This window comes from Amblyomma maculatum, chromosome 6 (assembly GCF_055883805.1).
Source record: "Amblyomma maculatum isolate TAMU_Amacu chromosome 6, ASM5588380v1, whole genome shotgun sequence".
In the NCBI taxonomy this organism is placed as follows: domain Eukaryota; kingdom Metazoa; phylum Arthropoda; class Arachnida; order Ixodida; family Ixodidae; genus Amblyomma; species Amblyomma maculatum.
Genome location: NC_139349.1, coordinates 174,484,159 through 174,511,121, shown reverse-complemented (window position 1 = coordinate 174,511,121; position 26,963 = coordinate 174,484,159). Strand labels below are relative to the sequence as shown.

Below are 26,963 nucleotides of genomic sequence, written 5' to 3'. Positions count from 1 at the left end.
ATGGACGATTTCTAGACTCGCCCGGTGCCGCCGGGATGTGGAGAATTATGGCAGGCTGATGATGATGATTTTAAAGGCATTGCTACATCATCCTGAATCTTGCTTGTGCAAGATGGAATTTTATCATTTTCGTCTTCTGCATTGTCGACATCCAGCCCCGGCTAGGCCCTCATGATTGCCTTCAGCAGTACTAGACTCCCTACACACATAGTGGAAGGCACAGGACTCAATGATAATAATAACAATTTGATTAATCGACGGTGAATTATTCTAAAAAAGCCTCCTGGAATGGTTCTTTGCAAGGCCAATTATCCCTTGAATGACTCGCTGCTGTCTGTGGACACGGTCGAACATCACCTCATACCTCATGCTCGGCCACTTCTGGGGGTGAGAAGCCCTGCAAGGGGTAGCCGGAGTCGCCAAAAGGATATGCACCTGCATATATTGTTGATAAAGTACTGTTGGTTGCATTACAGAAAATATTGAACTCCTAGCTTTGTTATCTATATATGGTTGCATATATTTTTGTGCAACTTAACTTTCTAAAATAGCAGTTTTAGGATTAACAGTGCATTGCAACTACTAAGTATGCTATGTCTCTCTCTTCCTGACCATGCATGCATGTCGCTACAACGTTTCGTGAAGAAAAAAGCATGCGTGCGCATTATCGTTTAGAATACCTCCTCGTAAAAGAAGCTGTTCTGCAGCGCTAGCGCGTCATGCACAGATCCTGGAAAGCCGTTGTAAACGTCTATGGACTACTTTTCATTGTATATTCCTTGCAATATTACAGAGTAGTACTTCTCGCGGTTGACATACGACGGCGCTGACTTTTCAGGTTTGGATATTGCAATGTGGCACACATAGATGCACTCGATGAGATTGGGCAATCCTTGCTTGCCGCTCTTCGAAGCTCCCAAGGCCTGGAATTCTTGATCGCTCACGGTTGGGCTATGTTCGCTCACGGTTGGGCCACCAATTTAACAGAGATGCTGAATAGGAAGTTAGGTAAGCGATTAAGACAGACTTCCCCAGACGATTCAGCGACGTCGCACTTGTCGGCGATATGTTTCATAGTCATCTGCGTCGCCAGATACGTTAACCCGATCAGAAAACTCTTCTCGACTCTTATCTGAGGCCTTCTATGCTCGTCTCTTGTGTAGAACGGTGCTGCTACGTGCCATTAATGCCACAAATACACTTTCCGAAAAGGCATGCCCCGTCCCGGTGGTTATGCGGTTATGACTCTCGACTGCTGGATCCGAGGAGGGGGGTTAAATACCGGACTCGGCGGCGGCTTTCCGATGGAGGTGAAAAGCAAGGCGCCATATCTGTCCGATGTGGGTGGTGGTGGCGGTGAAAACTTTATTTAGTGAGGACCAAAATAAAAGTTAGGTTGCCACGGTCCTGTGGGTGGCTTTCCAGATGTTGGTCGTGGCTTCGAAGTCATCAAGTCATGCCTGGCGGCGAATTCAGCTCCCCAGGTCGTAAGCCGTGAAGGCACGTTAACTCCAGAAAGTAAAAATTTCCGGTGCCCTCGACTTCGGCGTCTCTCATAGCCCGATTCGCTTTGGGACATTTGTCTACAAACCAGCCAAAACGAGCAAGACGCCGCAGACGAACGCGCATCACTTCGGAGAAGGTTTAGCTGACAGGAGCAAGAATTAAGGTGACCATTATTGCAGACGCTTTACAATGCGAGAGCATGGGCGCTGCCATATTTGTTCACGGGACCCTTCCGCCATCTCCGGCCTTCGGGCCTTCTGGTTACGACGGCTGCCGCCGCGCTGGTGCCCGGCTGCAAGCTGCTGCGTACCCGCTATCGATGGGGACAACGAGATTTAGATATCCCAGGAACTTCATGTGAATGCGCGTAGTATGTGTAGGCGGTACAAAATGTTTAATTTATCCCCCTTGTTAATTTGCTGCGTCCTTCTGACTGCCTGGCCTGCACTGGCGAGGACGTGTCGACAAACCCTTCAGCCGTCGGCCCATTAGGCGAAAGCCTTACTTGGCTGTTTACGAAAACGTGTACGCAAAGCGTGGAAGCAAAATACAACATGTGATGTGATGCCACATTAAGACGAGACTGGCAGTCATGAATGTATAATGACAAGTGGTATGTAAATGTCATGTCATGCCTAGTCATGTCATGCGAGTGATTACAGTTTAGTCCCTAAACATAGTCATTTGTCATGATTCAGTAAGATCAGAGATCCAATGGCATGAATATAAAGTTCATGACTTGTGTAAGCCAAAGGCATAACTAGTGTCTAGTCGTGACACTCAAAAGCGCTGAATCATGACACTCTAGGAGCTACTAAAGAGCAGCCAACGTACACGCTTTAGCATTTCTCCAATTGAGATCTCTCCAGTGCTGTCAACGTTTTTCTTCTTAAACTCAATTCACTCTCTAAAGCTCTTTGTGGGCAACATAGTTCACTGTCAAACGGAACAGATTACAAGCCGAGTACCACACAAAAGCGTTCTTTTTATATTCTTGCCTCATGGGCGAAATCGCGTATTCAGGACATGCTGAATGAAGCGTATATTATGTTAATCGTTCAGCATTGTGCACAATATTTACTACTGAATATGCAAACGTATGCAATCCCCGCAATTTTCCAGATATTAGTTTCCCTCCGTAAACGTCCTGGCTTCAAAAGACTATTATGCTGCTCAAAGGCCAAGTGATAAAACCGTTTAGCGCCGTTCGCCTGTGCTCGGCCGAGAGTAAGACTGGAAACTGCACCGAAGTTCAGCTCCCGCCTACATAGCCAGCTCGAACGAGAGGAAATATAAAATATCTTATAATGGTAAATTTCATCATTGAATCGTGCATTAGCTTGATAAAAGTGGCAATTGTTGCGTATGTTTCCTCGTGCTCTTGCACGGCTGCCCAGTGGAAACACTGAGCGACCGTGGTGCTGTCCTAACTCTAAAGCCACTATAGGTTCGCAGACTTACTCACAGTAGCCTTGCATTTCTGCACAATGAATTTATTACGAATGTGTAGACATCAATAGAGACATGATGATACTTTGAAATGCCCTAGGAAAATAATGTGGCGGCAGTACAAAGCAGCAGTAGAAAACTCCTGTGAAAACATTAGGGTCGCTCTCGCATTTTCACAGTGTTACTGCCGGCACTGAAAAGAAGTATCTGGCGAGTTTTTTCATGATAGGCCTTTGCCTACAACTCACAGACCCTATCTTTTCCGAGAAACAAATATGTAGCTGGTGACATACCTCAGAAAACCAAAAATGGAAACGATGGTCTAGGTCTTGATTTACACCATATGTAGATAGCGTGGCATATTTTTCCGCCAATAAACCAAAGGGTCATTAGATCTGCTTTTTACTGCTACAAGACAGATTACACCGGCACCAAAGCAGCGGGGTTTAAAAGTCAGTAGGGATTTCTATACGCAAACTCCACAGCAGCAGTCAGCACTGCGCACCGATGTGCTCCGAAGGCCAGAAATCTTAGTGGCGCCACTGGTCGGCAAGAGTGGAGCTGCTTTCTATAAATGGTGATTACTGCGTGACAACGTGTGAACTAGTTTGATGGCCTAGGTGACTATAGCAAGCGGGAGTTACGGTCACATACGCAAGGCCGCATTTAAGGGCGAAAATGTCACTATTGTTGATGCAGAGAGTCGGCAGCTTTTGGAGGGTGACATTCCATGCGGCGCGTGGGGCGGGAATGGTCCGATGACGTCTCAAGGTACATTTCGACTAAACGATCACTGTTGCAAACTCGCCGAAAAAGCTGTGCAGTCAAAGCAGTAAAGTATCGAAGACTGTATTCTATTATTGCTGGAACGCTACCATAGTGGCGCAGTGGTTACGACGCGTAACTACTGTAAAATAAATGGGTTGGAACCATACCGCCGACGGCTGCGTTTCGATGGACACGAAACGAGAGACATCCGTGTGCTGTGCGATGTCGGTGCACGTTAAAGAACACCAGGTGGTCGAAGTTTCTAGAGCCTTCCACTACGGCCTCTCTCATAGCCTGAATCGCTTTGAGACGTTAAACCCTACAAACCAAACCAAACCAAATTGCATCATGCCATACTGCCATGACATGACGCCTGTAATGAATAAGTGGGAAACATGATAAGAATAAATGGAAAACATATGCCGGCGTGGCTTTGTTGGTTAAGGCGTTTGTTGTAAGTTCGGAGCGATAGAAATTTGTTTCCCAGTGGATGATGATTCTGCTGGTATACCGCGTAAACATCTCACGAACGCACAGATCCTTAACACTGATGAGCCTATAAAGGCTTAAAAATTGAAAGGTGCACTACCACCTCATCATGGCTGTCGCAGATCACGTGATACTTTTGAAGACTTTGAGTGCACCCTAAGAACGATGCTGACCAGAGTTGTCCTGAGCGTGAAAATGTGTGGCGAAATGTAATGTTCTGTACTTCGCGCTTGCCTTGTCCCATAACGTTCACGGTTATCTCTCACTCCTTCCCGACTTCCTTCTCCGAATGCATCGCGCCACATAATAAGAGGGAAGAAACCGCTGTTGCCATGGAGATCCTGCTTGCATCGCTATTTTGAGGGGGTGGCTGCGCGTGGGTTTGGGGGCGCTTGCACCGTAGCGCCAGCTCCACTACGACGACACACTGAAAAACGACGCCTCACGTGCTTTATCTCCGTTTCTACTGATTCCATGGAGGTAGTAAAGTGGCGACGACGGCTGGGCCAAAAAGCGGTTTAGTGCTACCGCAGCGTAGCCACAGGTCGGGAGGCCTGCGGCTACTGAAATTAAAGGGGTTATAACCGCTAACATTTGAGCATAAACTGATTAGTGCGTTTCACTCCACGCACGTTATATTATAAATCCCCGAAATTTGAACTCATTTCATGAAGTAGATAGTTTGGAAATGAATTTTTATTAATAATATCGAAAGCAGCCTTCTGGTCTGGCAACCATTAGCCACTGACGTCACGACGAGAACTCATCCCCATGTCGTCTGCTATTCGCGGTGCCGGCTGCACTCTTGCATACACGCCGTGGATCGACGGTGGTCACTAAAGAAAAAAAAAATAAGCTGTTTTATTTTTTCAGCAAAAATAATTTATTCGCATATTCATTTTTTCTTTGACAGGCCTTCACTATAATGTGCGACATTAGTGATCGTCGGACTTGTTTTGGGCTTCGTCTAGAAATTGTCCAAGAGGTCGAAATCGATGGCCTCATGCTGTATTATTTAAGCATGCAATCAGAAGCATATTATTCTTACGTTATGAGAGTTAGCTCGTTTAGCAACAAAATTCTCCCGCATATATAAGGGCGCGTGTCCAGCGTTTCCTTTTGCCGTGTGCGCGGCGAAAGAGGGGAGGGGTTATAGTTGTGCTGCTGATTGCTAAGCTAATACCCGTCGCTCATTTGGTCCAGAACTAAGAGGAAATACCAAACAAGCATATGTTGACGTGACAGCATACCTTGCGACATTAGAGAAGCAAACAAAAGTTTTGAACGAAGCGATACTCATTGACTTGGTGATATGTGCGCGTGCTAGTCAAGCTTAATTATTTTCGGCTGGTAAATCATTTTTTTTTTTTACTCGCAATACCCAACGCGATTCGAATGCACTTCACTGCCCGCACCGAAAAAAACAGCTTCCCATCTGCCGCCGTCTCCGTCTCGCCCGTAGCCGAGAGCGCGACCGACTCCCGAGCCACACACCATTTAGTATTTAGTGTGTGAGCCCTAAGCTATCGCAGGAATGCGCCAATTCGGGGATTATGACTGCGCCCCCAGCGTGTTTACCCACAAGGGGCGCTGACGGATGTCGGCGGCGCTCGCCAGACATGGTCACATCGACGCTTCCCGCTCAATGTGCACGCGCTTTGTGATGTAAGCACAATTCGTCGATTTGGGGTCGTTACTGCCAGAACTACACTCCATGGCTACATGCAAGCGCTAAAGTTTGTGAATGCGCTACGCAATCACCGAAACCCTAGACCCAAATCCCGCGTACTAGCGCTAGGCCTACTCGTCGCGGAACTAGGCACCGACTTCTGGCCAAGGTCATTGTCGATGAGAAGGTGGAACATATAAAGTGCAGCCGCTTGTTTTCCTTTTTCTAACACAGTTAAGCTACAGACAAGCGCAGCCGTTCAAGTCGTTAACTCATCAGGTGTCAAGTTCTCGCTCGGCCTCCGATCCGATCAAAACAGGTCGGGCGACCGTGCGCTGATCAGTTCCGTAGGCGTCGCGGGGCCGAAAACCTCACACGTTAGGCAACCGTCGTGCTAGCTTTGTCGCCGGTGTAATGCGACAGATCAGCGCGTCGATAAGCCAAGGAACCGAACCGTGCAGCCCACTGACTGTGACCGTGCTGAAGAAGACATATTTTACTCTATATCGCTTTCGTGCGGTAACTTATCTTCATCAAAAACTTCTGCATGAGGGACGACCACTGTGTCAATCGTCCACAAAAGAGAGAGAGAGAGAAATGCCATTTGATACTGCAGCCTGCATTGCAGACGACGCTCCGCCGCGTATCCTCTCTGACGTCACACGAGCATTTCAAATTGGCGATCGCTCTCGCAGGAGGAGCTTCCCGAATCCGATTTCTATTGCGTTTTAAGTAATATGCTCCGCGCGCTAGGCACTAAAACTTTACGTGCATAATCAGAGACCTGTATATTATTCACAGAAGTATAAAACGGCAATACATCGACCTGACCCTGTCATCGCCCGTTTAAGAAATTATATTACTTGATATTAAAAAGTATGAATCAACATAAAAGGAATAGATATTTTTATAACTTCGTTGTGAATGAGGTTTGGTATTTTATTAATGGTATTTTATTAATTAAATTAAAGGAAATCTGCAACACTCTTATTGCGCCCCCTTGATGCTGTATTGGTCTTGGCGAGATTTTGCAGGCCTTTGGAGAAGTAGGCAACCACAGAGGTAGCCAAGGCAACGAAGCTGACGAAGCCACCATAATGAAGCGGTTTCTTGTCGTTGTCTGCTGTGGTGCGCCGGGAAAGCGTATAAATTGAGTTCGCAAGTCTGAAAATGTCCCTTTTGCGAAGGTTTCGACGTCTTTGCTGGTCGCTGCTGTGTCGCCGTTTGGTGAGATTAATATCCCCCTGCAGCCGAGTTTTCTTGATTTCGTCTCCTTCGACGTGCGGCCAGTGCGAAGTCTTTTTGCAGCATTGTATTACGCTTCTCGGTCTACATTTCAAGCGCTCTATCGCAAGATGAGTGCGCGCAAAGTGAGGAAGCGAGGCTCTGTGGCACATTGCAGTAGCTTGGACTCGACCGTCGGTATCTTACTACACCAGCGCTTCCCGCCTGACTTCCACCGGTGAATTTGCTCTTGTTAGTGCCGTCTGTTTCTAGCTCCATAACATTTTTCGGGATGCTTTCGCCTGTTTCATAGCTAAATAATTTCGTGCATACTAGGCTTCATGTTTTCAAGAATATCTAGTAGCCTGCAGTACACACCTTGCATTCCTAAGGTGTGCGTGAGTTACCAGGACGGCCTGCTAAAACAAGTGCTAAATATACCTTAAAAATTATACCGCCCTATCTTCATGCACGGAGTATTTAGTACTCCAACTCTGGAACTATTCTTTTTTGTGTCCATAAAGGTTTTAATCTTGCCTCTTACGAAGAGGCTTAGACAGACGAAGTTTCACGGAATGGAAAACATTTATTGAGATATTGCACGAAGATGTATAACGTATGAGATCATGCACACCACTACAATAATCGAAGCGCAATAATCAATACCTCTGTTCTTGCTGTTTGTATCAAAAGCACATTTTCCTCCTTATTCGGCAATTGTCTGTGCGTTCATCTTATTGCAGCTTATTTTATGTATGCTATGTTGACCTGCAAAGGCGAACGGGCATGTGATATCATGCACATCATTATATTTGAGTTGTCGCTGGTTGCCTGAGAAGCATGTCTAGCGCTTTTCTAGCCGGTATTGCACATAAGAAATTATAAATTATTTATGCGCACTTTATACCTTCTGATTTCATTGAAATTGGTAGCGTAACGAATCAAAGTGCTAAGCAGAGGTTAATTTCAACAGGTAACATTTTTCCTTCACGAGTGGTGCTGTATCTTAAGCGCACGGTGTGGGAGTTACAGTTGTTTGCAAATTAATAGCCACCAGGGTACAGTTATGCGTCCTTCCTTCTTGTAAATGTCATTTCAGATGCCTCGAATAATAATAATAATAATAATAATAATAATAATAATAATAATAATAATAATAATAATAATAATAATAATAATAATAATAATAATAATAATAATAATAATAATAATAATAATAATAATAATAATGTTTTATTTACACCCAATGTGTACATAGGATGAGGGAGCACAGCAGAAAAAAGTTGTAATGACAACTTGACAAGGCCGCAAGCCCCCAAAACACATGAAATAAACACAGCAGCCACATTGGTGCTTCACCGTCCAATCTAAGTGCAACTTCGTCACTGCATGAGAATGGAGAGTCAGGTAAGAAGGATCGAAAACATTGTGGATACCTCTCTGGGAAATGATGACAATACAGGGCGAATTGTTATTTGTTTAATAGGCGCCATGCCCAGTCAAGCAGTTATAAAGGGGTACATGCTCAGCGAGGATTCCAAATCGCTGCAACTCATCATATAAAGTGATTGTTGTTTCCAATCTTTTGGAGTAATGCAAGAAAGGATGGGGCAGAAACATGCTACAGTATCTTGACCGTGTGTTTTAGAGATGCAGACACCCAGAGTTGTTCACATTGAGTCAAGCGCGGACCCACGGCAGTGCCTTGATAGTAGTTAATTGTAAGTGCTGATTTTGCTTTAGGGGCTTAAAAAACGTTTTGCATTATTTGGTTTCTGGCTGCGCTTTCGAAACTGTGCTGCAGCTATATTTTGTTCTTGCATTACTTCCTGCTGTCGCACGATGATAACATAACCACACGTACGCTCGGGCCAGCACGTCATCTGCACAGACCAACACGGCTGGAGAGCTTGCAGTACTGCCTTTGTGTGCTGTATCATCACCTTCCCGCAGCGGTTCATCGCTTTCTTGTAAAGGTTGGTGTTGCTAACATTGCGACGCTTTCACACTGACATGCATTTCTTGGTTCTGTAAGGATGTACTGAACCGACAGCTGCTAATTGCTCTGATGCTTTTTATTTACCTTGCAGGATCTTTCACCGGCCCCATCAATGAAAGGTGGCCACTTTAGAAGCTCAGAGCCAAGCTCAGGCAGCTTCGTGACAGCAGCAAGTGACAGCAAGGACGGCTGCGCCAGCGCAGATACATGAAGTTTGTTGCTGTCGAAGTGGCAGAAACTGCGCGTGAGAATGTGACTCCAGCTGTTGCTGCTCTTGTACAGGCTCAGTTGATGATGACCCACACCAGCAGGTTTGCCCGTAGATGGTGCAGCCAGAACAAAACGTTCACTTTAGGCCTCTATACTTTCATAGTCCGAAAAGCTATAGGTATTGCAGGCTACTCCTAAAACTTCCATCTATTAGGTCCCTGCATCATTGGCTTTCACGTATATCAATGAAGGTGAGATTTTCAAGAGACGGGCAGCGTCTGTTTTGCGGAAAGACAGGGCCTGCACTGTAGTTTTCGAATAAATGCACGTTACAAAGAAACTTTTGTACAACCCAGTGTCAGGCAGATTTGAAGGCCTTGAAGAATATAAGAATAAGAATGAGAATAAGAATAATGTTTATTTAACATCTTGAGGATGTTGGGTGCGCCGGCAAAAAGGAAAGGCTTGACGAGGCCGACGCACCCTACAGAGACATTGCAGTGGTACATAGTATAATATCACTTTTACAAACAAGAACAAACATAAAACAACCAATTTTTCATTACCTATACATTCGTTCAGACTGTTTATTTAATTGATGCGGGAGAGTGTAGCTCAGCATTTGGTAACCATAATTTGTTCGGATCTTAGGTACAAACCATTTGGGTGTCGTTCGTGTAGTGTATATTGACTCTTTGCGTTGCAATCCTGACAGCTTTATCACCAGGCAGTTATTATTGTGAACACCGATTTCATACCGCCGCAAGAGCAAAGTTTCGTATAATTGTGGCAAGCGGATAATTCGAAGTTCATTGAAAATTGGTTCAGTGTGTCCAAGTCGGGGAGCATTCATAACATTTCGAACAGCTTTCTTTTGAAGGAGTTATAAGCGGTTAATATTAGTAAACGTCGTGGTACCCCACACCAAAAAGCAATACTTAACAACAGAAGAAAAGAAAGCATTATACAATATTTCCTTAATACGCTTCGGCATAAAATATTTCACTCGAAACAAGATACCCACAACTTTTGACAGCTTGTTCACCACCATATCAACATGATCATTCCAACTCAAATTCTCGTTTAGTACAGTACAAGGGCGAAATCGTGCAAATGGGGCTCTTGTGTTCATGGCCAAAGGAATATGCACACCGTGGAAGCAGCCTCTTGGCCACGGTGCTCTTGGCTATTTCTTTGCGGATAAAGCAGGCACATGCGAGTGTTCTGCGTGACCTTCTTTTCCAGTGCTACAAATTACTGGGTGCAGATGGATTAAAACCTGGGGCTGTATTTTGGGATCAGGGAAACCAAAATGTATTTTTGTTTTCGAACCCCGTAACCGGTAACCCCTCAAAATCCATCCTACGCATCAATGGTGAGCCGCTTTTCTTTAGTTTTGATGCTCCACATTTGATCAAGTGCTTGCGCAATATGTCATTCAAATATGACTTAGAATAGGCAGTGACACAATCAATAGAGTGGACTCGGCAGCACACCCAAAGGCAGTCACGCTAAAATGACTCGCCTTTTCTTCGTGCAGCTGATCTTCATTGCCTGTTCATGGCCGCCTGATTTCTGGGCCTGTCGCGTCGATGTGCCGGACGTTCTCGCTTCATGGCCCTGGAAGCGCGCCTGGTCCTGGAAGCGCGCCCCCATCGCTGAAGGACAGTGCCTGCCACACCGACCGGCATCTGACCGGGATTCATCGACAGACCGACATTATTGCCCTCTGACGTCACCCCAGGCAGCTAACTGAACTGCCAGCTAGCTATCTCAGCTACATTGCCATCAACCCGTATGAAACCCCACGGAATCGACGCCTCCTTCAGAGACTCGGCAGCACAACCAAAGACAGTCCCACTAAAGTGACTCGCCTTTTCCTCGTGCAGGTAAACAATATTGACCTTCTTTAGCGTACCCATTACACCGGTCTGAAAGTGCTGTCGAGTGTTGTTCTGCCATTGCAAGTGAATGTGCGCATGCCATTTTTGACCTTCTGTTGCTGTGTGGCGATATCGAGCAAAACCCCGGGCCTAACACTCACTCAGGAAGCGCCGACATGAACAATGAGTTGCTGCAGGCACTGGACGAGTTACAAAAAGGGCAGGCAACTATCCTCAACTAAATGAAATCAATCCACACCAAATTGGCTCAGCACGAAAAAACATTTGATGAGATAAAAACAAGGCTAACAAAAATTGATGAAGACTGTGTCTCAATTGGTTCGCTCCGGGCCCATATTAACGGCGTCCAATGTCTCGCTGAAGATAACGCAAATAAACTTGGCGAAATTGTGGGTAGGCTAGATAAAAGCGAAGACAGAGCCCGCCGATCTAATCTAGTATTCTTCGGAGTAAAAAATACCGACCGTGAAACCTGGGCCGAATTCGAAAAGATTATTACCGACATTTGCAAATCTGAACTGGACCTCAACATTCAGCCAATGAACATTGGCTGAATGTTGAGGTCCAGTTCAGATTTGCAAATGCCGGTAACGGGCCCACCGGCTTGGTCAATTGAAAGGTAACAAGAATAGACACATCATAGTTAAATTCGCCCACTTCAAAGCGAAAGAACAAATTCTTTCTAACGCAAAACGCTTTAAAAGTACTGATTACGGTGTCTCCAAAGATTTTTCCCGCAATACTCGCATTTTTCGTAAGAACTTGATAGACTACGCTAAAAGTCATCAGAAAAAGTGCACTCTCCGGCATGATAGAATGGTAGTTGGAAACACCACATACGCATGCGATCACTCATCTCAACTTGTTTCACCTCGAACCCCATAGCTATCAACCAGGACCTCAAAAACTGACCCTTCTAGCTCACTTTCAATCCTTTACACCAACATGAGGGGCCTCCTGCCTAAGCACGATGAAATAACTAGTATAATCGACACTACAGAAAGTATCTTAGTTGTGCTAACCGAAACATTGCTAAATGAAAACATCATCGATAACGAAGTACCGGTCATATTTCCCAACTGCGACGTGTTCCGCCGTGACCGTAAAGGTAAAAGAGCTGGTGGCGTCTTAATAGCTACTCATCGTAATATGCAATCTACTACACTAACGACTGACTCTCCCCTTGAAATACTTTTTATCTTTTCGAAAGCCTCATTTCCACCAACAGTAATCTGCGCCTGCTTCCGTGCTCCCGACAGCGACACTTCGTTCATCCCTTCCTTTCATGACGCCCTTCACACGATTGCTTCAGAACTTCCGCATGCCAGTTTTCTGATATTAGGCGACTTCAACTTCTATGAAATTGACTTGGCTAATCTATACAAAACATCTAATTTTACTGTGCGGGATTTCCTGAACATGTGCGAAGCGTTTGCTATCACGCAAGTGATCACCAATCCAACAAGGCAGAATGTTCAGTCTTCTAACATACTATATATCGCCGTGTCTGGAGAAAAGGGGACCCTGGTGGTTGAGCCGATGCCGGGTGTTTGGACCTTTAAGGCCCCTCGGCGGAGGCAACACACCACTTTGGCCCACGCTTCCCATAGACGGCGCCTCCGGGCTGCCCACCCGGGGCAAATAAGCAGTCGCCTTTTCCTATCCTCCCCTCCATCTTTTACTTTCCTATTTTCTTTCATACAACTGTCCTTTCTTCTCCGATCGTCTCCGTTTCTTCCTATTTCCAGGCGGCGAGGGTTAACCTTGTGTGGCGAACCACCCTGAGTTCAGCCATATTTGGTTATAGCTACGGTGTGCGACTGGCACAGGCAGGATCTTCTTGCAAGCTCCTGTCGCGTCCCCTTGTGTGGCTCCGCAGTGGGTGGCCGCCGCCCTGGCCGAACAAAAAAGCCATTTTATGGCTTCTAAACTCTTTATTCCTGATCGTCCTCCTTCTAAAAGGGAGTGCACCGATACCGCCGTGTTCTTTTCAAATAACTTAAACAACTTTCCTCGTTTCTACGTGGTCCCCAGGAATAACTGCACGACTTGGGTCCCCACTTGTCGTTTCACGAACATTGACTGAGGCAATAGGCCAGGGCTATAAGATAAAGAAACTTGGAAACGGAGACCTGCTGTTAAAATTAATCTAAAATCATCAGCATCAGAAGTTAAGCGCAGTCAAATCGTTTGGAGAAATAGTAGTTACAATTAGCCTGCACCGAACACTAAACACTGTCCGAGGAGTCATCTCTGATTATGACCTTAGGTAGTGAGCGAGCAAGAACTCCTTGAAGGCCTGAAAGACCAAAATGTCACAGATGTTTGCCGGATAAAGATAAGACAAGACAACAAAGAGATAGAAACAAAGCATATAATACTCACCTTTGCTGGAAGCACTATCCCAGAATCTGTCGAAGTAGGCTACACAAAGATAAACCTGAGGCCCTACATCCCAAACCCACGTAGATGCTATAACTGCCAACGGTATGGCCACAGCTCACAGAGCTGCCGTGGCCAACTCGCCTGTGCCAAATGTGCTTCCCATCACCCTACAGATACCTGTGATGTTGAACCACACCTTTGTACAAACTGTCAAGGCAATCATCCTGCTTACTCGCGGTCATGCCCTGCATGGAAAAAAGAAAAGGAAGTAATCACACTGAAAGTTACGGAAAATATAACTTACGGGGAAGCACGGAAGAGACTTTCATTGCCAGTAAAGCCTTCCTGTGACAGAGCAGGGCGCGGAGTCACAGCGGCCATCGGCGGCTGCCCAGGTAACACACAGTAAAGCCGGGGCAGCGCCATCCGCGCCCTTCGTGGAGACAGCTAGCGCTGCTCCACGAAGAACCTAGAACCACACCAGGGAGTTGGGTGCATATGAAGGCGCCTCGCCAGTGTCACGATGGTGTTTTTGTTGCCACTATTTATTTTTTTGTAAGCGAACGAGCAAGCTGACGGCATTCTTTTGCGTACTGGGCGGCGTCCGAGAGTGGCGTCGATTCAGAAACATCAGGGCGGTGGAAAAAGCGCGTCCTTTGTGCAGGTTGGCTCGCGCCCGTAAATAAGAAAGAAGGGAGAGAAGCCAGTGGTGGTCTGTATGGCAGTGGTGTACGCGTAGGTTACGAAGGGCAGGAAGAACCTGGTCCCAGTTGGAATGAGCGTCGTTGACGTACATGGCCAGCATGTCACTCAGAGTACGGTTGAAGCGTTCTGTCAGGCCTTTCGTCTGATGGTGGTAAGAAATAGCGGTGCGAATGATGCAGCATTCTTTTAGTAGGGCCTCAAGAGCGTCGGACAAGAAAACGCGTCCGCGGTCACTGAGTAGTTCCTTCGGAGTCCCGTGGCGAAGAATCAAGTTGTTGAGAAAAAACAAAGCAACGTCTCTTGTGGAGGCAGAGGGTAACGGTTTCAGTCTAGCGAATAAGATGGTCTACTGCCACGAGAATCCACCGCTTTCCAGCGACAGTACTAGGAAGAGGGCCATATTTATTTATTTACTTATTTATTTATTTATTTATTTATTTATTTATTTATTTATTTATTTATTTATTTATTTATTTATTTATTTATTTATTTATTTATTTATAGGTACTGCGATCTGGTACAGATCATAGCAGGGTGGGAAAAACAAAAAGAAATACAAGCATATAAACGCACTCAAATTCATAAAATTTGCAGGCACTTTTCAAACATTAGTAAAGAACTTTGAGTTACAGTCTCGCTATTAAGTTTATTCCATTCCGTAATTGTCCTCGGAAAGAAAGAATATTTAAAACAGTTATTCCGCGCGTTCACAGGGGTTATTGTTAGTGCATGCCTTTGTCTCGTGTTATAACCTGAAGAGTAAGTAATATAATTGGAAGTGTTAATATTATAATGACCTTTTACGAGCTGGAAAAGAAACTTTAATCGGCAGATACGATTGCGCTCAGTCACAGAAGGTAATCCACTACGCTTCACAAGCTCGCTGACAGACGCACGGCCATATGAATTAAATACAAACCTAACGACCTTAGGCTGTATGCGCTCAAGTTTATGAATGTTAGTTAAGGTGAAAGGGTGCCATATAATTACGGCATATTCTAACAGTGGACGGATGAGGGAGTTGTAAGCTAATAGGCGGACACTGGGCGGAGATGACTTCAGTGAGCGCCTCAAGAAAAAAAAGTTTGCGCAGTGAATTAGCTACAACCGCATCTATGTGTTTTGTCCATGAAAGGTTGTTAGTAATCCATAAGCCCAAATATTTATATTCTGTTACCTCCAATAATGATGTGTTGTTAGTACCGTACACAAAATGAAGAGGACTTTTCTTGTGTGTAATTCTCATGAAAACGGTTTTCTCACAATTAATACACATCTGCCAATCGTTGCACCACGCAATAACCTTTTCTAGATCATTATTCAAACACACCTGGTCATCAACTGAAGAAACCTCTTTGTACAATATACAATCATCTGCGTAAAGCTTCACGCGGACAGAAAGGCCAGACACAATATCATTAATAAATAGCAAAAATAAAAGTGGTCCCAAAACGGATCCCTGGGGGACGCCGGACACAACCTGGGCACTGTTGGAAGAAGTATGGTTTAGGGTGACAAATTGACATCTGTTTGAAAAGTAGGCTGTAATCCATGTAAGTATATGGTCGTTTTTTATATAATAGCTTAGTTTATGAATTAGTTTGTTATGCGACACCTTGTCAAATGCTTTGCGAAAATCTATGAATATGACATCGGTTTGTTTTCCCTGATTAATCGATTGAGCGAAATCGTGTACTGTCTCAACTAATTGTGTAATTGTAGAAAACCCACGCCTGAAACCATGTTGAACACTTGTAAGTACTTTGTGCTCTTCCAAGGAACCTAATATATGTTTATGAATTATGTGTTCTAAAATTTTACATGATGTGGACGTCAGGGATATAGGCCAATAATTCTCAATGTGTGCTTTTTTGCCGATTTTGTGCAAAGGTTTAATCTCGGCTGTCCGCCAGTCATCCGGTAAAGAACCATCACGTAAAAATCTAGTGTATACAATTGACAAGTATTTCGCGCACGACTCTGCATACTGTTTCAAAAATGCGTTTGGTATCTTATCGGGGCCTGAAGATTTTTTCACGTCAAGATCCAGGAGCAAATTAAAAACACCGGTCTCTGAAATGACCAACATCAGTTATGGCAGGGAGCGATACCGAAAAGTTGGGGACACAACCATTGTCTTGTGTGAATACCGATTGGAAGAATTTGTTGAACGCAGAACAAATCACCGCCTCATCACGTACACATTTGCCGTCTACAATAAATTCATTCGTGGAGGAAGACTTTGGCGTGATTTGGCGCCAGAACTTCTCAGGAGACGTTCTAATGAACGAAGGCAGGAACGTTCCGTAATACGTTTCTTTGTCGCAAATTATTTTCTGCTTAAGTTGTTCGGAAATTTCTTCCACGATTGGTTTTAATGATAAGTTTCTATTTGATTTCTTTTTTAACCTTTTAAGTCTTCGCTGTAAGCGCAACGTCTCCCGAGAGATCCATGGGTTACGGTAAACAGAGTTTTTGCAATTTTGGGAACAAAACGGTCAATACAGTCGGAGACAATATTTTTAAACGACAGCCATAGGTCATTCACGCTAGCAGTACTGTTTCTAAAACTATCAAAACATAAATCAAGCACATCCAGAATAGACTCATCATCAGCACGCGAAAAATTGGGAAAGAAATGCACATTATTCTGGCGATCTGGGTACACATTTGACAAGCTCAGAAGTACAGCTTTGTGATCAGATATCCCATTTGTGACATCACAGGTTATGAGATTACGGATAGCACCACTTACAAAAAATAGATCAAGAATGGATCCTATGGCTCCTTGCACCCTCGTAAAATTATTTACTACTTGCAACAAGTCAAATGTGAACACAATATCGAGCATGGTAGAATCAGCATTATGGGCATAGCGTGATGAAAAATATTGCCTATCAATATTAGGTAAGTTAAAATCCCCAGCCAGTATTAGTGTATCGTCTGTTTTGACATGACATTGTAAATATGCTCTTAAGTTTTCCAAGACCGTAACAGAAGAACTGGGAGGCCTATTGAAAACACCAAGAACAAAGCGGATCTTGTTGATGTATGTTTTACAAAATACGGCTTCAATGCCTGGAGCATCAGGCATTCTAAAAAGTTGCAGTGATGATTTAAACAAAATTGCCACTCCACCACCTCTTCTATCACGGTCACCACGAAAAACCTTATAGTCCTTAGGTACAAATTCACTGTCAAATACTTCACTGCTCAACCATGTCTCCGTAAGCATGGCAACGTCCGCATCATGTGAGAACAGTAAACCTTCGAGTTCTTCAACTTTATTAACGATGCTCCGACAATTTACGTTAAGAATTTTGAAATCCGGATTGTTCCCTTTCTGGTGCCATTTTTTATTCCTCGGGATTTTATACCGAGCGTTTCTTACATTATCCCATCCGAACATATCACCATCGATGCTTAACTTGTCAAAAACCAGCTTAACTTTTGCACCGTTGCTCTTTTCCTGAGATGCGCTTTCCCATAACTTTTTTCTGATGTCACGGATTCGTTTTGAAAAGTCTTCACTAACTGAAAAATCTGTGCCTTTCAACTTCGGGCATGCCTTCATTATTGAAGCCTTCTCTCGGTAGTCGCTCAGATTAATGATGACAGGGCGGTTCTTTTTTGATTTCATACCTATTCGGTGGCACCTTTCAATGCTGCTTATTGCAAGTCCCAACTTCTCGTCAAAAATTTCCTCCGTTATTCTGCCTGTAAGCTCCGCTTCTGTTTCTTCATTTTCTTCTTTTAATCCGTAAATCAATAGGTTGTTCCTACGGCTCCTGTTTTCCAAGTCGTCAGTTTTGTTTAACAGGTATGAAACGGTGGCTTCTAGTTTATTTACAGTTACTGCAGGTCCTCTACTTCCGTTTTTAAAGTATTGATAGTTGTTACCTCATTTTCAAGACTTTTAATTCGATCTGTCAAGCTATCTATCTTTTCTTCGAAAGAACCCTGTTTTGCCAAAATGTCATTGACAGACGACGTCAGGGTGTTTTGTCCCAAGAGTAGCTGCTGAAGCATTTCCTTTTCTGTCATTTCTAGGCCTGGATTTGATTCTATGTCACCACATTTTAAAAGATCCTCTTGGAAAGAATAAACGAACGATAAAGCATTCCTTATACACAGTGGGCAGGGCAGCAGCAACAGAAAGCGGTTGTCGCTACGATAACAACAGGCAGATAAGGAGTTACCAACCTGCGCAATGAAGCAAGACGGGTTCTTGAGCATTGTGCTCGATGTGCTGCTGCCGAGCCCACTGGGTGCAGGCGGCGATGAGAGTCTTCTTATAAAGGCGTCGATGTCCCCGTGATGTGACGTCCCCTGTGATGGCGCAGTCGCAGAAACGGTGATGATAGGCACGTTGGGGTCCTTAATCAAGCAAACATCGGCACGTGCTGTGGTCTCAAAGCAAACGTCATTCGCTTGATGTAAAAGCAATCGGGAGGAACCTTGACCAAGGCAGGATGGTCGTGTGGCCAGCATTACGGCTAGCACCTGCGCAATGAAGCAAAACGGGTTCTTGAGCATTGTGCTCGATGTGCTGCTGCCGAGCCCACAAATCTATGCCAACGCTGTCAGACGGACGAGTAGGCTGCAATGAAACAGCGGGCTTCTGAGGAGTTTTTTGGTGTTGACAAGATTCGCAAGTGTGCACGTAATGTCGTATAAAGCGGTACATTCCACGCCAGTAAAATCGCAGACGTAGGCGCGTGTAGGGTTTCAATACGCCACCGTGAGCGCACTGTGGCTCACCATGGTACGCAGCACAAATGTCGGCGCGGAGATGAAGCGGGATGACTAGAAGCCACTTCCGTCCATCAAGCAAATAATTGCGGCGATAGAGAAGACCGTCACGAATGGAGAGTGGTGGGCTTGCCGGACGAGTGCTTTGGATGAATGACAGGGAGTAGGACTTGAGAGAAAATCCAAAAGTGCACTGATCCAGGGATCATTCCGCTGTTCGGTAGCCATTGCGATAGTGCAAAGAGTCGACAAATCGTAAGCACAGACGTGGTCAGACGGAGGCATCACTAGGCAATGGCGAGCGGGAAAGAGTATCCGCGTTCGTATGCTTCAGACCTGATCGATAAATCACATGACTCCTGGAGACGGAGAGCCCAGCGAGCAAGGCGACCGGATGGGTCTTTCAGAGAGGCCAGCTAGCAAAAAGCATGGTGATCGGTCACGACATAAAACGGTCGGCCATACACATAGGGACGAAATTTTCCGATGGCCGAAATAATGGCCAAACATTCCCTTTCTGTGACTGAATAATTAGACTCTGCTTTCGTCAATTTTCGGCTGGCGTATGCCACGACATACTTGCTGAAACCAGGCTTACGTTGAGTACGAATGGCACCAAGCCCAATACCGCTGGCGTCAGTGTGGATCTCCGTAGGCGCTGTTGTGGCTTGTAGATTCAGATCCCAACGCCACCAGTGTTGGGGCTTGTAGATTCAGATCCCACCGCTGCCACCAGTTGTCGTGACGCTGGGGCTATGTCGACCCGGCCTTCACTTGGTAGCGTGCAGAGACTCGGGGTTGAAGAAGGACTGAATCTTCGAAGTTGGTAAAATATGTACAAGCAGGTTTACTGGCACTTTGAGAAAACGTATTTACAAGAATATTTACATGAAAAAGAAGGGTACATCAGCAAAATGACAAGCGTTAAGAGTTCATAGCGAGAAGCGACTGGATGAGCCGTTTACCCAGGGCCCAGAGCGACATTTCGTGCTCTGCAGCGTCCTTAAAACCCCCTATGTCCAGCCCCTCTCTGAAGATGCTGACCAACCAAATCCAGGGCACGCCCCTCAGGTATCGGCATCCAATCGAACACATCACTGCACTGATGGTCTGAAGCACTGACTGGTCCGGCATTCATTCGTTGGGCGTGATCACTTGTTGGCGGGAAAAGCTTGGGAACGGCGAGGAGAGGAGGTACATTTCTATTCTTCAGCAAAGAAACCACAGGCTGGTTCTGACAAGGGGTTTTACTTCTCAGAAACCCGAGTGCACGTGGCGCCGCATAGGGCTCCCAACATGGTCCCTTTTCGACAATTGCAAATCTTTCCTGCATTCCCGGGAAATCACTTAATGGCCGTATGAGTCATGCTCCTTTCTTGTCCTGCACGTCAGCGGACATGTCACTCTGTCGTCTCCTTTGGATAGGAGGCATTCATCACTGGAGGATAGCACTTCTCGACTGGAAGGGTGAACAAAAGAAAGAAAGCACTTCCTGCTATTTCCCTCAGGGGGACGTTTCTTTGTGTTTTTCCAGACGTTCTCTTGACAGGGTCAATTTGGCATTTGCAGGTTGTCCACAAAGCAAAACATGCTTACAAAACAGGATTCCTGGAAACAGGCTCACTTAGAGCCATTGGACCATCACCACATATTCACAAAACTTATCCATGCCCACAGGCGAACAATAGAGCGCGCAATTGCGGATGCTTGGTCGTAACAGCCTCCTCCCCCGCCAGAAGAGTCTCGGAGGGCAGCAGTCCCAGCTGCTGCATGAAGAGACGACTTAATGGCCTGCACGTGAACGCTTGAAGCTCGCTGTTGCTTGTCGCGTTGTCTTGATTGTTGTAGGCCAAATTGCTCGAGCTGTCTGAAACTCAACCACATGTCGAAGCAAGCACTCGGCTCCCGTCTGAAGAGACCAGGTCAAAAGAAAACTGCCATTGTTGTTCGAGAAAAGCCCACTCTCAAGACGTTCAGGACCCACGTATTCCTAGAAAACCAAACGTGCTGCTTTACATAGTCACACATATACAAGCGCACGGAAAAAAAAACCTGATTATCAATTTGGATACATGGTGAGGAACATCTCGGACCGCTTAGAAAGAGCGGCTAAGCGCGTCCGCATTCCCATTTAACTTCCCCTTTTTGTATCTTATTTCAAAATTGTACTGCTGTAAAATCAAGCTCCACCTAAGAAGGCGACTGTTCTTCGATGTCGCAGTTTGCAGCCAAGCCAGGGGACAATGGTCCGTCTCTACGGTGAATTTGGCCCCTCCAAGATAGCACTGCAATTTTTGAATGGCCCATACAATGCAAGCGCATTCTTTCTCTGACGCGCAATAAGCCCTCTCTCTAGAACTCAGTTTTCTGCTCAAGTAGAGCACGGGGTGCTCATTACCGTCGTCATCTCTCTGGCAGAGAACAGCACCTAACCCTCGATCACTGGCATCACACTGGACCGTGAATTCTCGGTCATAGTCTGGAGCTCGCAATACCGGACGGCTAATCAGCACAGCCTTCAGGTTTACGAAGGAGGCTTCCTTTTGTTCGTCCCAGACTACATTTGTCGGTTCTGTCCTGCGGAGAGCGTCGGTCAGAGGGCTAGCCAAAGATGAATAGTTAGGGATGTAGTGATTGTAGTATCCCGTCAGACCCAGGAATGCTCGAATTTCCGTCTTCGTGCTCGGCCGCGGGTAGTCTGCTACCGCAGAAATCTTAATCTCGCTGGGTTTCCTGAAACCTTGACCTACATTGTGACCCAAGTAGTCCACGGTCGCCCTTGCCAGGCAACATTTCTCGGCCTTTACGGTTAGTCCAGCTTGACGCAAAAGGCTCAGTACAGCTCTTAGATGTACCATATGGTCCGCCCATGAGTCGGAAAAAACCGCAATGTCGTCTAAATAAGGCACCGCGAATGTTTCACACCCCTTTAAAACCCTATCCATGAGTCGGGAAAAACAAAATGGAGCATTTTTGAGCCCGAAACTCATCATTGTTGGCTGGTAGCTGCCCGTCGGAGTGACGAAAGCCGCGTATCTGCTGGCGCGTTCAGTGAGCGGTACTTGCCAGTATCCTCGAGTAAGGTCCAGCGTAGTCACATATGCCGCTCTACTGACCTGTTCTACTCTCTCCTCAATATTCGGAATAGGATACACTTGATCCCTGGTGAGAGAATTTAGCTTTCGGTAGTCTACCACAGGCCTAGGGTCTTTACCTGGAGCTTCTACTAAGATCATAGGCGAAGCATAATCGCTTTCCGAGGGTTTTATTACTCCCAATTCCAGCATGCGAGTTACTTCCCTATCCAGAATTTCTCTTTGCCTTGGAGAGAATCGGTAGCACCTTGATCGCACTGGCACGTCTGAAGTCAGCTCAATATCGTGCTCAGTCAAATCAGTTCTGCCTGGCCTGTCCACGAAGCAGGCCTCAAACTCTGTTATTATCTCGCCCAGATCGGACAGCTGGGATTTCTTTAGTTCTCCTCTCTGCTCCGTCTTTTTGAGAAGCTCCTGAGCGTTGCTTCCCTTTCCGCTGAGGCAAATCAAGTTGTCCCCCATCTCCTCGGGAAGGTTTAACGTTAGATTTACCACGGCTTCCCTCTGCACATAAGGCTTCATAAGATTGCAATGATAAATGCGCACTTCTTTACGCCTACCGGGAATTTTCACTGCGTAGTTAGTGTCAGAAAGCTCTGCAACGACTTTAGCAGGTCCTTCCCACTGTACTTCGAGCTTATTCTTGGGATCATTGGCTTGCTCCATAGTTAAGTCCTCTCGGGTTCCACTTAAAAGTCTCGTGAGATTACTAGACACTGGCGGCAAGAGGTTACTCTCAAGAACGTCCTCATTCCGCGTCTCATCAAGCTCACTTTCAAGTTGACATATCTGAGATGCCTCGCTCTCAAACTTTTCTGACCCGCTATTTTCCGCATTTACCACTGTTTTAACTGCCGTTTCCTCCGCTGTTGATTTTTCTGAAATGAGCAGTGTAGCTAGTTCTCGCGCCTTTGAACGTGTTAATGCTTGCACAACACTGTCTCCGAAAAGGATGCCCCTCTTTCGCAGTAGCATGTCCGATTTGTTGGAAAACAAATACGGATAGCACTTAGGCAGCTTTTCTGAAACGGCAGCCTCGGTTGTTAACTCGCCGAAAGGGCCCTCGATGACCACGTTCGCGATTGGCAAGCACACACTCTGTTCCTCCACTACCTGGCGGATCCACGCACACTGTCCTGTATAGTCGGAAGGCGATACATACGCCGGATGGACAACATCCATCGTTGCGGCCGAATCGCGCAGTACCTTGCAAGGCTTCCCGTTGACTACTAGGTCATGCAGGTAGGGTTCTAAAAGCTGCATATTTTCCTCGCAGTCACTGACATACGAGAAAGCAATCTTTTCTTTCCGGCAGTTGACGGCAATGTGACCCTGCTCATTACACCTAAAGCATGTGAGCGGCTTCCTAGCCTCAAGCTTTTTCTTTGTGTTCTGCGCGTTGGTCACTTCCCCACTTTTCTCACTGCCGTCCTTTCTAGGGCGTTTGCCTGAAGAAGCCTTCCTTTCTTCGTCTGCAAATCTAGCAAAGTGCCTTTTCTGACGGTTATTTACACTGAACTTGGGATTGCGGAGCCTATCTACTGCTGGGTTGCTGAACTGTCGGCGCGAAGCGTATTCCTCAATGAGTTCGGCAGCTTCAGTTGCCGACTTAATTTCGCCTCGGTCCTGTAACCAATTTCTTTCTTTTTCTGGGAGGCAGCTATAAAACTGCTCCAAAAGAATTCGCTCGACTACAGCGTCCCTATCACTGTAGGAATCAGTGCTCTTTAGCCACTCGCCCAAATTGACTCTTAAATTGTATAGGAATTCAGGGTAACTCTCGTCCCTGGACCTGGTAGCGTTCCGAAAACGTTGTCTGAACGCCTCGGCGCTAAGCCTATACTTTCTCAGAAGGCAAGCTTTGACCTTCTCGTAGTTGTCCGCGTCCTCCTTGCTTAGCCGCGCGACAACCTCCGCTGCCTCGCAGGGCAGAACCGTCAATAATCTCTGAGACCAAGTGTCTCGCTGGAAGGACAGTTTTTCGCAGGTTCGCTCAAAGTTAGCCAGATACAGACCGATATCCCCTGATATCACATATGGCTGCATGTACTTTGACATCTTGAAATCTGCCTCCTTGTTGAGAAGAGGTACCGCTAGCTGGGGACAATTGCCCGACCTCTTGCTCAACTCTAGTTCTAATTTCCGGAGCTCAATTTCTTGGTCCAGCTTTTTTGCTTCTCTTTCACGCTTCTTTTCCTCTTTTTCCCACTCACGTTCGCGCTCCCTTTCCTCTTTTTCCCTCTCAAGTTCACGCTCACGCCTCTTTTCCTCTTTTTCCCGCTCTTTCTGCTGTCTGAGCTGCTCCTTTTTTTGACCGATGAGGTTCCATGCTTCACTGAGCTCCTCATCATCGGTTCCCAGATCAGTGATTGCCTTTATAATCAAGGGTTTTCGTGCCAAACCACTTGTATCAATTCCCAATTCCTCACACAATTGCAACAGTTCCGGTTTCTGCAGCTTTTGTAGGTCCATGATCGCTCCGAGTGTCGGCTACTTCCAAAACAACAGTGCAAACTACCAAACCTAAAGGCGTTTCAACACTTTTTACCAGTTCTAAAATCTAACCCTGTTCTAGAACCTGGTCCACATCAGAAGAAAAGCCAAGCACTCACCCACACATGCGATCGATGTTCCGAGCTGCTTTCTTGTTGGCCGATTGTTGCTCCTGCTTGTTGCTTGAGATGCCACCTCCGATCACTAGATGTTGTGGCTTGCAGATTCTGATCCACCTCCAATCACCAGATGTTGTGGCTTGTAGATCCAGATCCCACCTCCAGTCATCAGATGTTGTGGCTTGTAGATTCAGATCCCAACGCTGGTCACCAGTGTTGGGGCTTTATCCCACCGCTGCCACCAGTTGTTGTGGCTTGTAGATTCAGATCCCAACGCCACCAGTGTTGGGGCTTGTAGATTCAGATCCCACCGCTGCCACCAGTTGTCGTGACGCTGGGGCTATGTCGACCCGGCCTTCACTTGGTAGCGTGCAGAGACTCGGGGTTGAAGAAGGACTGAATCTTCGAAGTTGGTAAAATATGTACAAGCAGGTTTACTGGCACTTTGAGAAAACGTATTTACAAGAATATTTACATGAAAAAGAAGGGTACATCAGCAAAATGACAAGCGTTAAGAGTTCATAGCGAGAAGCGACTGGATGAGCCGTTTACCCAGGGCCCAGAGCGACATTTCGTGCTCTGCAGCGTCCTTAAAACCCCCTATGTCCAGCCCCTCTCTGAAGATGCTGACCAACCAAATCCAGGGCACGCCCCTCAGGTATCGGCATCCAATCGAACACATCACTGCACTGATGGTCTGAAGCACTGACTGGTCCGGCATTCATTCGTTGGGCGTGATCACTTGTTGGCGGGAAAAGCTTGGGAACGGCGAGGAGAGGAGGTACATTTCTATTCTTCAGCAAAGAAACCACAGGCTGGTTCTGACAAGGGGTTTTACTTCTCAGAAACCCGAGTGCACGTGGCGCCGCATAGGGCTCCCAACATGGTCCCTTTTCGACAATTGCAAATCTTTCCTGCATTCCCGGGAAATCACTTAATGGCCGTATGAGTCATGCTCCTTTCTTGTCCTGCACGTCAGCGGACATGTCACTCTGTCGTCTCCTTTGGATAGGAGGCATTCATCACTGGAGGATAGCACTTCTCGACTGGAAGGGTGAACAAAAGAAAGAAAGCACTTCCTGCTATTTCCCTCAGGGGGACGTTTCTTTGTGTTTTTCCAGACGTTCTCTTGACAGGGTCAATTTGGCATTTGCAGGTTGTCCACAAAGCAAAACATGCTTACAAAACAGGATTCCTGGAAACAGGCTCACTTAGAGCCATTGGACCATCACCACATATTCACAAAACTTATCCATGCCCACAGGCGAACAATAGAGCGCGCAATTGCGGATGCTTGGTCGTAACAGCGCAGTCGGATCAAAGTGGCGTAGAATGGGAGGCGAAACCAAAATGCGGCGTAAAGTGTCGAAGGCATTATCGCAGGCTGGAGTCCAGGCGAAAAGGTCGGAGCTGCCGGCAAGGAGCTGGGTCAGAGGAGCGATGATAGAGGCGAAGTTCAAGATGAAGCGTCGAAAGTAGGAGCAGAGGCCGATAAAGCTCCGGAGCTCCTTCAGTAAGGTTGGCTTCGGAAACTGCAACTGGATGAAGTTTGGTGAGGTCGGGAAGAATACCGTCCTTAGAGACTACGTGGCCTAAAATTGCGAGTTTCCGAGCGGCAAAGTGCACTGAAGCCCAGCGTCGGCGAGACACGTGAGGATGTCCTCACGTAAAAAAAAAAGAAAAAAAAAAAGCAGCGGTGGCCTTGTGGTAGAGTATCCGCCTCGCATTCGGGAGGTACCGGGTTCGATCCCTGGTGCCGCCGGTTACCCACCGGTTTTTAAATGGGTACAAGCTTTCCCCCGGCCTGATTCTCGGCTCTTCTGGGCTGAAATGCTTGGGAAAAGGGGTCACGGCCCAAATAGTTGCGCCGATGTGGCAGTGATTCGTTCCGCCATCGGACAACAATAAGTCCGCCTTGCGCGGCAACAGCCCATTATGAGGCCCATTTTTTTTAGTCCTATCCGGCCTGTGAGAACCCCACTACTGTCGTCGCCTGCTGCCTCATTGTCTTCCCCACGAAATGCCGCCCCATAAGTGGATCGCCTGAAGCAGCTCACGGACACTATCTCCCCCCCCCCCCCCCCCCCCCCCCCCCCCCCCCCCCCCCGGAAAGATGTTACGGCGCGCGCCGAGGACCGCTGCACCAGAAAAAGAAGAGGCGCGGGACGAGCGCGAGGGTTAGAGAACAAAAGAAGA

General features: G+C 46.4%; 1 pseudogene; it reads left to right on the top strand.

Annotated features, from left to right (window-relative positions):
• Positions 1-7,236: 7,236 nt before the first annotated feature.
• On the top strand, positions 7,237-11,439 carry LOC146187440 (uncharacterized; annotated as a pseudogene).
• Positions 11,440-26,963: the final 15,524 nt, after the last annotated feature.